This window comes from Pleurodeles waltl, chromosome 7 (assembly GCF_031143425.1).
Source record: "Pleurodeles waltl isolate 20211129_DDA chromosome 7, aPleWal1.hap1.20221129, whole genome shotgun sequence".
NCBI lineage: Eukaryota > Metazoa > Chordata > Amphibia > Caudata > Salamandridae > Pleurodeles > Pleurodeles waltl.
In genome coordinates this window covers 703,498,044-703,511,407 of record NC_090446.1, presented here as the reverse complement: position 1 = coordinate 703,511,407, position 13,364 = coordinate 703,498,044, and the positions used below count along the sequence as shown (strand labels likewise).

The following is a 13,364-nucleotide window of genomic DNA, read 5'->3' as shown; positions in this document are numbered from 1 at the left end:
AAGGAGGAGTCACCCACCAGTCAGGACAGCCCTTAAGGTGTCCTGAGCTGAGGTGACCCCTACCTTTAGAAATTCTCCATCTTAGTTTTGGAGGATTCCCCCAATAGGAATAGGGATAGGAATATGCCTCCTCCCCTCAGGGAGGAGGCACAAGGAGGGTGTAGCCACCCTCAAGGACAGAAGTCATTGGCTACTGCCCTCCCAGACCTAAACACACCCCTAAATTCAGTGTTTAGGGGTTCCCCAGAACCTAGGAATCTGGATTCCTGCAACCTTAACAAGAAGAAGGACTGCTGACCTGAAGCCCTGCAGTGAAGACGGAGACAACAACTGCTTTGGCCCCAGCCCTACCGGTCTGTCTCCCAACTTCGAGTAAAACTGCAACAGCGACGCATCCAACAGGGACCAGCGACCTCTGAAGCCTCAGAGGACTGCCCTGCAACCAACGACCAGGAAACTCCAGAGAACAGCGGCCCTGTTCAACCACCTGCACCTTTCTGCAACAAAGAAGCAACTTTAAAGACTTCACGTTTCCCGCGGGAAGTGTGAGACTTTCCACTCTGCACCCGACGCCCCCGGCTCGACCTGCAGAAAACCAACACCTCAGGGAGTCTCCCCGGCGACTGCGAGCCCGTGAGTAATCAGAGACGACCCCCCTGAGCCCCCCACAGCGACGCCTGCAGAGGAAATCCAGAGGCTCCCCCTGACCGCGACTACCTGTAACAAGGGACCCGATGCCTGGAACCAACACTGCACCCGCAGCCCCCAGGACCTGAAGGAACCGAACTCCAGTGCAGGAGCGACCCCCAGACGACCCTCTGCCTAGCCCAGGCGGTGGATACCCAAAGAGCACCCCCCCGTGCCTGCCTGCATCGTTGAAGAGACCCCAGGTGTAAGGAAATGCCTCCTTGGCATGGTTACCCCCTGACTTTTTGCCTTTGCTGATGCTATGTTTTGAATTGAAAGTGTGCTGAGGCCTGCTAACCAGGCCCCAGCACCAGTGTTCTTTCCCTAACCTGTATTTTTGATTCCACAATTGGCACACCCTGGCACCCAGATAAGTTCCTTGTAACTGGTACCCCTGGTACCAAGGGCCCTGATGCCAGGGAAGGTCTCTAAGGGCTGCAGCATGTATTATGCCACCCTAGAGACCCCTCACTCAGCACAGACACACTGCTTACCAGCTTGTGTGTGCTAGTGAGAACAAAATGAGTAAGTCGACATGGCACTCCCCTCAGGGTGCCATGCCAGCCTCTCACTCCCTATGCAGTATAGGTAAGACACCCCTCTAGCAGGCCTTACAGCCCTAAGGCAGGGTGCACTATACCATAGGTGAGGGCACCAGTGCATGAGCACTGTGCCCCTACAGTGTCTAAGCAAAACCTTAGACATTGTAAGTGCAGGGTAGCCATAAGAGTATATGGTCTGGGAGTCTGTCAGACACGAACTCCACAGCACCATAATGGCTACACTGAAAACTGGGAAGTTTGGTATCAAACTTCTCAGCACAATAAATGCACACTGATGCCAGTGTACATTTTATTGAAAAATACACCACAGAGGGCACCTTAGAGGTGCCCCCTGAAACCTAACCGACTATCTGTGTAGGCTGACTGGTTCCAGCAGCCTGCCACACTAGAGACATGTTGCTGGCCCCATGGGGAGAGTACCTTTGTCACTCTGAGGCCAGTAACAAAGCCTGCACTGGGTGGAGATGCTAACACCTCCCCCAGGCAGGAGCTGTAACACCTGGTGGTGAGCCTCAAAGGCTCACCCCTTTGTCACAGCACCGCAGGACACTCCAGCTTAGTGGAGTTGCCCGCCCCCTCCGGCCACGGCCCCCACTTTTGGCGGCAAGGCTGGAGGAAACAAAGAAAACAACAAGGAGGAGTCACTGGCCAGTCAGGACAGCCCCTAAGGTGTCCTGAGCTGAGGTGACTCTAACTTTTAGAAATCCTCCATCTTGCAGATGGAGGATTCCCCCAATAGGATTAGGGATGTGACCCCCTCCCCTTGGGAGGAGGCACAAAGAGGGTGTACCCACCCTCAGGGCTAGTAGCCATTGGCTACTAACCCCCCAGACCTAAACACGCCCTTAAATTTAGTATTTAAGGGCTTTCCCTGAACCTAGAATTTAGATTCCTGCAACTACAAGAAGAAGGACTGCTGAGCTGACAAACCCCTGCAGAGGAAGAACAGAAGACACCAACTGCCTTGGCCTCAGACTTACCGGCCTGTCTCCTGCCTTCCAAAGAAACCTGCTCCAGCGACGCTTTCCAAGGGACCAGCGACCTCTGAATCCTCTGAGGACTGCCCTGCTTCAAAAAAGACAAGAAACTCCTGAGGACAGCGGCACTGCTCCAAAAGAACTGCAACTTTGTTACAAGGAGCAGATTTAAAGACCCCTGCAACTCCCCGCAAGAAGCGTGAGACTTGCAACACTGCACCCGGCGACCCCGACTCGACTGGTGGAGAACAACCAACTCAGGGAGGACCCTCCGGCGACTCTACGACTGTGAGTAACCAAAGTTGTCCCCCCTGAGCCCCCACAGCGACGCCTGCAGAGGGAATCCCCAGGCTCCCCCTGACCGCGAATACCTGAACTCCATTTCCCGACGGCTGGAAAAGACCCTGCACCCGCAGCCCACAGCCCCTAAAGAAACGGAACTTCTGTGCAGGAGTGACCCCCAGGAGGCCCTCTCCCTTGCCCAGGTGGTGGCTACCCCGAGGAGCCCCCCCCTTGCCTGCCTGCATCGCTGAAGAGACCCCTTGGTCTCCCATTGAAAACTGAAGGAAACCCGACGCGTGTTTGCACACTGCACCCGGCCGCCCCCGCGCTGCTGAGGGAGTACTTTCTGTGCTACTTTGTGTCCCCCCCCGGTGCCCTACAAAACCCCCCTGGTCTGCCCTCCGAAGACACGGGTACTTACCTGCTGGCAGACTGGAACCGGGGCACCCCCCTCTCTCCATTATAGCCTATGTGTTTTGGGCACCTCTTTGACCTTTGCACCTGACCGGCCCTGAGCTGCTGGTGTGATAACTTTGGGGTTGCTCTGAACCCCCAACGGTGGGCTACCTTGGACCAAAAACTGAAACCTGTAAGTGCCTTACTTACCTGTTGAAACTAACCATAACTTACCTCCCCCAGGAACTGTGAAAATTGCACTGTGTCCACTTTTAAAACAGCTTATTGTGTTTTATGTAAAAAGTAAACATGCTAAAGTAATGATTCAAAGTTCCTAGAGTACTTACCTGCAATACCTTTCAAAAGAGCTATTACATGTAAAATTTGAACCTGTGGTTCTTAAAATAAAGTAAGAAAATATATTTTTCTATAACAAAACCTATTGGCTGGATTTGTCTCTGAGTGTGTGTACCTCATTTATTGTCTATGTGTATGTACAACAAATGCTTAACACTACTCCTTGGATAAGCCTACTGCTCGACCACACTACCACAAAATAGAGCATTAGTATTATCTCTTTTTACCACTATTTTACCTCTAAGGGGAACCCTTGGACTCTGTGCATGCTATTCCTTACTTTGAAATAGCACATACAGAGCCAACTTCCTACACCAGGTCTCCCCACTGCTTTCAATACAAAACCCGACACCTGGCTGCACTCTTGCACCCGGCCGCTCCTGTGCTGCTGAGGGTGTACTTTCTGTGCCTGCTTGTGTCCCCCCCCGGTGCCCTACAAAACCCCCCTGGTCTGCCCTCTGAGGACGCGGGTACTTACCTGCTGGCAGACTGGAACCGGGGCACCCCTGTTTCCATTAAAGCCTATGTGTTTTGGGCACCTCTTTGACCTCTGTACCTGACCGGCCCTGAGCTGCTAGTGTGGTAACTTTGGGGTTGCCTTGAACCTCCAACGGTGGGCTACCTTGGACCCAACTTTGAACCCTGTAAGTGTTTTACTTACCTGTGAACTTAACAATTACTTACTCAGCAGTCCTCCTTCTTGTTTCAGGTTCCAGGAATTCCTCTGTTAAGGGTCGCCCCTAAATACTCAATTTAGGGGTGTGTTTAGGTCTGGGGGGCAGTAGCCAATGGCTACTGTCCTTGAGGGTGGCTACACCCTCTTTGTGCCTCCTCCCTGTGGGAAGGGGGACACATCCCTAAACCTATTGGGGGGAATCCTCCAAATCAAGATGGAGGATTTCCTAAGACAGGGGTCACCTCAGCTCAGGACACATTAGGGGCTGTCCTGACTGGACGGTGACTCCTCCTTGTTTTTCCCATTATCTCCTCCAGACTTGCCACCAAAAGTGGGGGCTGTGTCCGGAGGGGCCGCTATCTCCAGCTGGAGTGCCCTGGGGCGCGGCAACACCAGGCTTGAGCCTATGAGGCTCACCGCCAGGTGTTACAGTTCCTACAGGAGGAGGTATGAAGCACCTCCACCCAGTACAAGCTTTGTTCCTGGCCACAGAGGGACAAAGGCACTCACCCCATGTGGCCAGAAACCTGTCTGCATGTGGCAGGCTGGCAGAAACTATTCAGCTTAGCACTAGTAGTTGGGCTGGTATACAGGGGGTATCTCTAAGACGCCTTGTGTGTATTTCTCAATAAATCCCACATTGGCATCAGTGTGGATTCATTGTGCTGAGAAGTTTGACACCAAACTTCCCAGTATTCAGAGTAGACATTATGGAACTGTGGAATTCGTATTTGACAATCACCCAGACCATATACTCTTTATGGCTACTCTGCACAAACAATGTCTAAGAGTTAGTTTAGACGCTGTAGGGGCATAGTGCTCATGCAACTATGTCCTCACCTGTGGTATAGTGCACCCTTCCCTAGGGCTGTAAGGCCTGCTAGAGGGGTGACTTACCTATGCCACAGGCAGTGGGTTGTGGGCTTGGCACTCTGAGGGGAGTGTAATGTCGACTTTGTCCTTTTCTCCCCACCAGCACACACAATCTGTGAGGCAGTGTGCATGTGGTGAGTGAGGGATCTCAGGGTGGTATAATACATGCTGCAGCCCTTAGAGACCTTCCCTGGTCACAGGGACCTGGGTACCGTTTACAAAGGACTTATCTGTGTACCACGGCTGTGCCAATGGTGGAGACAAAGGTACAGTTTAGGGAAAGAACACTGGTGCTGGGGCCTGGTTAGCAGGGTCCCAGCAGACTTTTAATCATAACTAGCATCAACAAAAGGAAAACAGTTAGGGGGTAACCATGCCATCAGAGGCATTTTCCGACACTTCCTGGAGCATCCACAATTGAACCAGCGCTGGGGAAGGTCCAAATGGTACGACCGGCACTGGTACGGATCTGAGAGTGGACCCACAGGGGACCTCAGTTGCCGGAGCCAGGAAACCCGAAGGCTCCCCAGTCGTACCCCTTGGGCCCGAAGTCGCTTTATCGGGTCGGTCTGCCCAAAAATGAGGCGCAGGGCCTCATAAAACTCATTTAATTGGGCAGGGGTCGCCCCGGCTCCTGGAAACTCGGGGAAGCGCGGAGCGGACACACAAGCAGGCTCCAAAGATGGAGGCCTCGAGCTTCGATGCTCCTCCCGCATCCCATCAGCCGAGCCACAGGGTGAAGTTGAAGGCTGATGAGATCTCTTCGACGACTTCTTACCTTGACCAGATGACTTCAAAGAAGAAGAATGGTGGTGGCTCTGGGACCGGTCTCAAGGCCTTCCCCTCGAGCGAGACCGGGACCTACGTGGAGTTGAGCACTGGGACGCTCAACGCTTAACATGTCACTCTGTGGCCAGGAACACAGCCTGCACTGGGTGAAGGTGCTTTTCACCTACCCCTGCACGAAATGTAACACCTGGCGGTGAGCCTCAAAGGCTCCTGCCTGTTGTTACAGCACCCCAGGACATCTCAGCCAATAGAGGTGCCCGCCCCCCCGGACAGCCCCCGCTTTTGGTGGCAAGTCCGGAGGAGATAATGAGAAAAAGAAGGAGGCGTCACCTATCTGTCAGGACAGCCCCTAAGGTGCCCTAAGATGAGATGACCCCTGCTTTTAGAAATCCTCCATCTTAAATTTGGAGGATTCCCCGAATAGGGATGTGCCTCCCTCCTCTCAGGGAGGAGGCACAAAGAGGGTGTAGGCACCCTCAAGGACAGTAGCCATTGGCTACTGTCCCCCAGACCTAAACACACCCCTAAATTTATTATTTGGGGGCGACCCTGAACCAAGAAAATCAGATTTCTACAACCTGAAGAAAGAAGGACTGCTGACCTGAAAGCCCCGCAGAGACGACGGAGACACCATATGACTTGGCCCCAGCCCTACCGGCCTGTCTCCAGACTCAAAAAACCTGCACAGCGACGCATCCAGAGGGACCAGCGACCTCTGAGGACTCAGAGGACTGCCCTTCACCCAAGAAACTCTTGAAAACAGCGGCACGGTTCAGAAACAGCAACAACTTTGAAGAGACTCTCACTTCCTGCCAGAAGCGCGAGTCTTCACACTCTGCACCTGACGCCCCTGGCTCGAGTCCAAGACAACCACCACCGCAGAGAGGACTCCCAGGCGACTCCAACGACATAGACACCCTGAGTTGACCCCCCTGCACCCCCACCCTGATGCCTGCAGAGAGGATCCAGAGGCTTCCCCTGACCGCGACTGCCTGGTAACAAAGGAATCCGACGCCTGGACCAGGAACTGCACCCACAGACCCCAGGACCGAGAGGAACCACCTACTAGTGCAGAAGTGACAAGCAGGCGTCCCTCATCCTAGCCCAGTTGGTGGCTGGCCTGAGAAGCCCTATTGTGCCCTGCGTGCATCACCTAAGTGACCCTCAGGTCCCTCCATTGCTTTCTATAGCAAACGAGACGCCTACTTTGCCTGCTGCACCCTGCCGCCCTTGTGCCGCTGAGGATGTGTTTTGTGGACTTTTGTGTGGTATTAGTATAGGGTTCACTACACACGCTTTTGGTAACGTTCAGTAAGAAGGAGGTTACTTGATAGGTGGGAAAATGTAGTCAAACTTATTCCACCTTGTGGCATTTAAATGTGATGATCCTTTGCCTGGCGGTGGTAAATTGATGTGAGTGCCCTGATCAGTTGGATTGTGCCTGTGATATGAAAGTCTTGTGTGTGATGTGTGAATGACGTATGAATTAAGCTGTTGGTGCCATGAAGAGGCTTTATGGCTCACCTTCAGAAGGCTTGGTTTCAATATTCAAATACTTTGGTATTTGTGCCTTGAAGCCACAATTTCTGGAGGTTCTAAACAAACCATTTTGGAGTAGTGGATTAACTGTAACAAATTAGTACAAGATTTATATATGTGGTAGTAAAATGGCCTTTACTAGGAACTCCTTTTCTTTGTCATTATGTTTAGCTGTGGACTTTTGGCCCTAGCTCAGCTGGCACCTAGGCAAACCTGCACAATTTTTAAAACTAGAAAACCAGGGTAATCCAGGGATGCATGACTTGAATGGCTCTTACCAGCTGTTTACCCAGAATCCCCATGCAAAGCTCACACTTTGCCTAGAAACACATTTTCCTTACATTTCTGTGAGGAAAAGTCCTGGAATCTGCAAGCAGCCAAGCCCCCGAGAAAAACAGTACCTCATTTCTGTGAGTGGGCCAAGTGGCCACGACAGGGCAGAGCCCAAAACATATTGTGGCGATAATGATAACTAAGGTGGGTGTACTAATTAGTACTGGGATCGGGGACCACGTAGGGAAACCTATAAACCCCAAACATTTCTAAAAAACAGACAGCAAGGGGAGTCCAAGAAGGTATCGCTTGAGTTGATTTCCCAATGTTTTCTTATCCAGAATACCCTGCAAAGGTGAAACCCTGAACAAAAATACCTTTTCCTTGCATTTCTGTGACAAACTACAAGAATGTGGAGGAACCCACAAAATTCCTACGACCAGCGTTCCCCCACCACTACCCCACTGGAATGCCTGTGCCTAATGCCTGCTTCAGGAATGGATAAACCCAGGGTCAACAGCAGCCCTCATGCAAGGAGTCCCATTGACCCTTGTATGATCCATTCATGTCATGGGCACTAGGCCCAGGCATACCAGTGGGGAAACGTTTTTTATTGTGACAAGTTAAGAAACACTGGGGGTTAAGAAGTTGGTGGATCCCTCCATATTCCTGTAGTTCACGTCAAAGAAATACAAGGAAACAGTGTTTTTATTCAACATTTGACCTTTGAAGGCTATTCTATTCTAAAGGAAAACTTTAGGGTATCCTCACAAGTGATACCTCCCTAGACTCCCCTTGATATCTATTTTTCAGAAATGCCTGGGTTTGATATGTTTCCCTACATGGTACCCGATCCCAGGACTAACTAGTACACTCAGCTTAGTTATCATCGCTACAATCCGTTTTGGGCCCTTCCCTGTTGCGGTCACTTGGCCCATCCACACAAGTGAGGTACTATTTTTTCCCGGAGGCTTGGGTGAATGCTGGCTGGTAGAAAAATTGTGACTGCCTGCAGATTCCAGAACGTTCCGTCCTAGAAATATGGGGAAAATATGTATTTTTTCTTATTCAAAGTTTGAGGTTTGTAAGTGATTCTAGGTAAAAAAAAACGTGGTGTGAGCCATGCAAGTCAGCTCATCGTGGATATCCCTAGGTGTATAGTTTTCAACAATGTACTGGTTGGCTAGGTTTCCCTAGATGCCGGCTGAGTTAGTGTCCAAAATCTCGAGCTAACCACTTTAGAAATAAAGGGTGCGTTTTCAGTGGAAAAGTGCGTTTTGTCCACGTTACGTTTTGGGCCGTTTCCTGTCGCAGGCACTTGGCCTACCCACACAAATGAGGTACCATTTTTAGTGTGGGATTTATGGGAGCATAGAAATTACCTACTAGATTTCACTGCATTTGTGCCTTTCAAATGTAGGCCAGTGTATAAGAAAGATGACATTTTGAAAAATACCCTCCAAATCATACGCTATTACAGGTACCCACAAAGTAAGAGATGTAGAAATAACCACTGCTCCTGAACTCTATATTATGTGCCCATTTCAGAAATATAATGTAGGAAGCTGCCTCTGTATACACTATATCAAAATGAAATATAAAGTGCACAGAGTGCAGGGGTTCCTCAGAGGCTTACCAGAGGCTAAAGTAGATCATACTAATGCTCTCTTTTGTGGTAGTGTGCTTGAGCAGTTAGGCTTATCAGAGGGTAGTGCAAAGCATTTGCTGTACACACACAGACAATAGATAAAGCACACACTCAATAACCACTCCAGACCAATGTTTTTTTATACAGAAAAAATATCTTTTCTTAACTTATCTTTAGAACCGCAAGATTCAAGTTGCAGGTAAGCACTTCAATAGATTCGTATTTCACACTTGTAACAACAGTACTTTGTTTGAAATTGTAAGTTATACAGTTCTTGAAATATTGGCAATAATTTGTTTTAAAAATGGACAGTGCAATTTTCAAAAACAGTTCTAGGTAAGTACAACACTTACAGATTCAGTCTCCGGGTTTTAGAAGTCCACCGGTTGGGGTTCAAGTCAACCCAAAACATCCACCACCAGCAACACAGACGGTCGGTTGCAGAGGTCAGAGATATGAAAATTTAACGTGGGCTCCTATGGAGACGGGGGTACTCGAAATCAGGTCTGCCTGCAGGTAAGTACCTGCGACTTGGAGGGCAGACTAAGGGGATTAGAGAGGCACTAGAGGGGCCACCACAAGTAGGCACCAAACACACACCCTCAGAGGCACAGGGGCAGCCGGGTGCAGGGTGCAAACAGGACTTCGGGTTTCCAATGCTGGTCTATGAGGGGATCCCGTGAGTCACTCAAAGGCTGCAGGGGAGGTCCAGGGGGATGTCTCGGGTACTCCACGGTGGGACAGGGAGGAGGGCAGTCTACTGAACGTTGCTGCACTGGGTGTCGTTTTCTCCAACTCCTGGAGGTCGTGGGTGCAATGTGTCTTTAAGCACCGGATAGCTTCGTCTGGGACTTCAGTCAGCGGGGTCCTCTGGATTTCCTCTGCAGGCGTTGTCGTGGAAGAGTGGAGAGGTCAATCCAGGGTGGGCATTTGCTAATAATCGCTTGGGGACCCTCTCTAGCTGGGTGGAACACATGGACATGGGCTGTGGGCGTCAGGTGTAGAGTGGTCAGTATTCATGCATCGGAGTGAGGTTGGAGTCCTTAGTTGTTCGCTTTTCTTAGACAGGGCCGCTGTTCTCAGGAGTTCTTGGTCCTTTTGGGTGCAGGGCAGTCCTCTGGAGCTTGGCAGAGAGCGCTGCATCGCTGTTCTTTTGCAAGTTTTCTGAAGCAAAAGACAGGTCGGTAGGGCTGAGGGCAAAGCAGATGTCTTCCTTCTCAGCTGGGTGTTTCAGCTAAGCAGTCCTTCTTGTGGGTCACCAGGAATCTGGTGAGCTGGGTTCAGGGAGGCCCTTAAATCCTAGATTTAGGGGCGGTTTAGGGGTGAGAGAGCAGTAGCCAATGGCTACTGTCCCTGAGGGTGGCTACACCCTCCTTGTGTCCACTTCCTTTGGGGAGGGGAGCACAAACCTAATACTATTGGTCCCTGTCCTCCAAACCAAGATGGAGGATTCTGCAGGGAGGGGGTCACCTCAGCACTGGACACCTTAGGGGTGGTCCTGGCTGGGGTGGTCACTCCTCCCTGTTTTCCCTAATTTTCCCGCAGGAACTTGCTGCCAAAAGTGGGGCTTTGTTTGGGGGGCGGGCAGATCCACTAGCGTGAATGCCTTGAGGAACTGTATTCCGAGGCCTGAGCCTTTGAAGCTCGCCGCCAGGTGATACAGTTCCTGTAAGAGGGGGGGAAGGTGTGAAGCACCTCCACCGAGGACAACATTTACTTCTAACCACAGAGTGCACAAAAGCACTCTCCCCATGTGGTCAGAAACTTGTCTGAAAGTAGCAGGCTGGCACAGACCGGTCAGTCTTACACTAGCAGTTTGGCTAATATACAGGTAGCATCTCTAAGATGTCCTCTATGTGCATTTTTCAATAAATCCCACACTGGCATCAGTGTGGGTTTACTGTGCTGAGAAGTTTGATACCAAACTTTCCAGTATTCAGTGAAGCCATTATGGTGCTGTGGAATTCGTAATGACAAATTCCCAGACCATATACTTAATAAGGTTACACTGCACTTACAATGTCTAAGAATGGACTTAGACACTGTAGGGGCATACTGCTCATGCAGCTATGCCCTCACCTGTGGTATAGTGCACCCTGCCTTAGGGCTGTCAGGCCTGCTAAGGGATGACATATATGCCACAGGCAGTGGTTTGTGGGCATGACACCCTGAGAGGGGTTCCATGTCAACTTATTATTTTTCTCCCTGCCAGCACACAGGCTGCAAGGCTGTGTACATGTGCTGGGTGAGGGGTCCCCTATGGTGGCATAATGCATTCTGCAGCCTTTAGAGACCTTCCCTAGCCACAGGGCCCTTGGTACCATTACACTGGACTTAAATGTGTGCCAGGGTTGTGCCAAGTGTGGAACCATGTGTGTGTGTGTGTAGGTGTGTCAGGGTTTGTTTTTTTGGGGGGTGGGGGGGACTAACCATGCCAGCAGTGGTGTAAGTTTCCTTGACTTCCATTTTTCACTCTGCTTATTTTGCTGTAAGAATTGGTCTATACTTGCTACTCAATGAGAAACCATTTAATGATGCAGCTCAGTTGTTGGCTCTTGGTACTTTGAGTTCTTGGAGAACCTACAAACCCTATATATACCTACAACCAAAAGGGTCTAGCAGATGTAATGGTATGTTGCTGCTGTCAATTGGCCATCGTGGCAAAAAGTTAAAGATGAAAGTGTTGTCATAAATGCTCGTTTCCCCCTACTCATTTTCAATATTTCTTTATTTCAATGGTTATTTTCCTTAGCAAATACTTGTGGGATCTACGCATATGACCCCTTGCTGTATTCGGAATGTTCTCTACTTTCCAGAAATCTATAGCTTTTCTGGATCTCGCATGGGTTTCACACTGGTTTCCAACACAAACTGTAAATAGGTTGAAAGCACAGAAAATAGGGGAAAATAGACTACTGCTTAGAAAAATGCCAAAACTGGGGAACAAAATTACGTTTTTTGATTCAGCTTTTCATGTTTCTGAAAGCTGGGAAGATGAGGACTTCAGTACACTAAAACCATTAGTGGGTGGCATTCTTTGGGGGGTAAAAAAAGACACTTATTTTGAGTACATTTGCTATATTTTACTTATTTTCTCAGTCCCCTCCAGAGGAATCCACAAACCCTGGGTACCTTTACAATCCCCTAGGATGTTGCAAAAAAGACACAAATTTGGCATAGATACCATATGTGCAGAAAAGGTTATGGTGCTCTAAGCCCGAACTACACCAAATAGACTCAAATGAGCTCAGCACTTGGAGGGGTGGGGGGTTTGAATTGGATTGGGGTGGGGGAAGGCCCAGCAGTTAAGGGCCAACTTCTATTTTTCTGTAAAAAGAAATTACTATAGAAGATGTAAACAAATGAAAGAACACATGGAAATGGTGAAACAATGAAACACTGGAAATATAAAAACTACTGAGGCTCCATTAAACATTTGTAGAAAGACAACAAAAAAAAAACATGGTTTAGTCATTAGCTGGTACCAGAAGACTAAGCATAAGACCACCTGTTCCTAATTTTATCAAATCAAAAGGCACTTGTAAAGCGCGCAGCTACTCAGTGTCCCGCCGCTAAAGGTTCATTGACCACTGGCCCACAAAATAGAAAAAATTCTAAAAGGCGGCACTAAATTGCCAAGTGTTTTAAATGACATTTAAAGGAATCAACCTCCTTTATAGCACGAAGATGTAGAGGAAGCGCATTCTAACCAGAAGTAGCCAATGCAGATAAAGGTGCCACCCCATCTCTTCCTCTTTGTCTTAGGTATCATCACCAGCAAACCACTGGTTGAATTTAATACCCAAGATGGCTGATAATGGAAGATTCTATTCAGTAGGTGGGTCCAGGAGAAATCTCTATGGGCTAACACCAGCAACTTGAACCTCACTCTCTCCCGAATAAGCAGCCAGTGCAGCTCCTTGAGGTGGAGCCTGATTGATGTTCCTCGAAGGTTACCCAGGAGCCATGCTGCAGAGTTCTGAATCAGATGGAGTCTCTTAGGTTGATACATGGGAAGACCCCAGTATAATGCATTAGCATAATCCAGACGTGAGGTAATGAGGGCATGGAAAACCGTCTTCTGACAATAAGTCAGGAGCAGGAACAAGAACTTCCTAAGGAGCAGAAGCAAGCTGAAACAGGTCCCAACCACAGTTTCCACCTGAGGTTTAAAGGACAAATGTTAGTCATATCTCACTCCAAGATTCCGGACCACTTTAGCCAGAGTAGGAGTAGAGAAGCAGAGCTAGGCCAGACTTCACCACCACATAGAGGGAGGGGGGACCCAAAAAACAGAACTTCAG

General features: G+C 49.5%; 1 protein-coding gene across 4 annotated transcripts in view; it reads right to left on the bottom strand.

Annotated features, from left to right (window-relative positions):
* Positions 1-13,364, bottom strand: part of AFF4 (ALF transcription elongation factor 4) — a 902,368-nt gene that overhangs the window by 58,882 nt on the left and 830,122 nt on the right. The gene's annotated exons all lie outside the window — the stretch shown is intronic.